The following is a 641-nucleotide window of genomic DNA, read 5'->3' as shown; positions in this document are numbered from 1 at the left end:
AGGAGGCTGTCAGTTATATTTCTTTGATAATATATTGGAATATGCAAAGTCCCAGCGATGCGGTTGTGAACCCAGATGCTGGAAGATGGTATATGGGATGAGGATGGAGGTGATCCTCCAGCGTGTCTGATTGCCTGTAGCTCTCTCTCCTGCTTTTGCCAAAAGACTTTCATTTCAATCTTGCTGATCATTTACTCCCTCCATTAACCATCTTCTTTGTTTGTGGCATTTGTTTTCTTTGCTATGGCAACGATTCCGGGTCAAGTCTATTGTGGCTTCGCAGTGGGATCGGGCTGGTAAAGGAAATGGGCTTTAGGAGAAGAGGAAACACATTGTTTGCACAGTCTTTGTGAAGCTTTTCTTATGTGTGACAGCAAAGAACCTCATCTAGAACAAGTCTAATAAGAAGGGGGGAGCGGGGGAGAAAAAGGTGGTCGGGCAGGAGGTGTTTAATGTTTTAAGATCATCTCTGATGAAAAAATTGAGCCCTTCTACCTGTCATCCCCCCTTGGAGCCATTCTGGCGGTGCTCAGAGACACGGAGACCTTGCTGTGAGCTGAGCGTTAGGAGAAGCCTGGGCAGGTCAAGCCCTGGCTCAGCCCGCGCTCAGGTCTTTCCAATCCCAGTGTCATGTTTCTGAC

General features: G+C 47.4%; 1 protein-coding gene across 1 annotated transcript in view; it reads left to right on the top strand.

Moving 5' to 3' along the window:
• GATAD2B (GATA zinc finger domain containing 2B) overlaps positions 1-641 on the top strand; it is a 15,243-nt gene that overhangs the window by 7,730 nt on the left and 6,872 nt on the right. The window lies entirely within an intron of this gene.

Source organism: Fulmarus glacialis, unplaced genomic scaffold (assembly GCF_000690835.1).
Source record: "Fulmarus glacialis isolate BGI_N327 unplaced genomic scaffold, ASM69083v1 scaffold25892, whole genome shotgun sequence".
In the NCBI taxonomy this organism is placed as follows: Eukaryota; Metazoa; Chordata; class Aves; order Procellariiformes; family Procellariidae; genus Fulmarus; species Fulmarus glacialis.
This window is presented reverse-complemented; position numbering and strand designations above follow the sequence as displayed.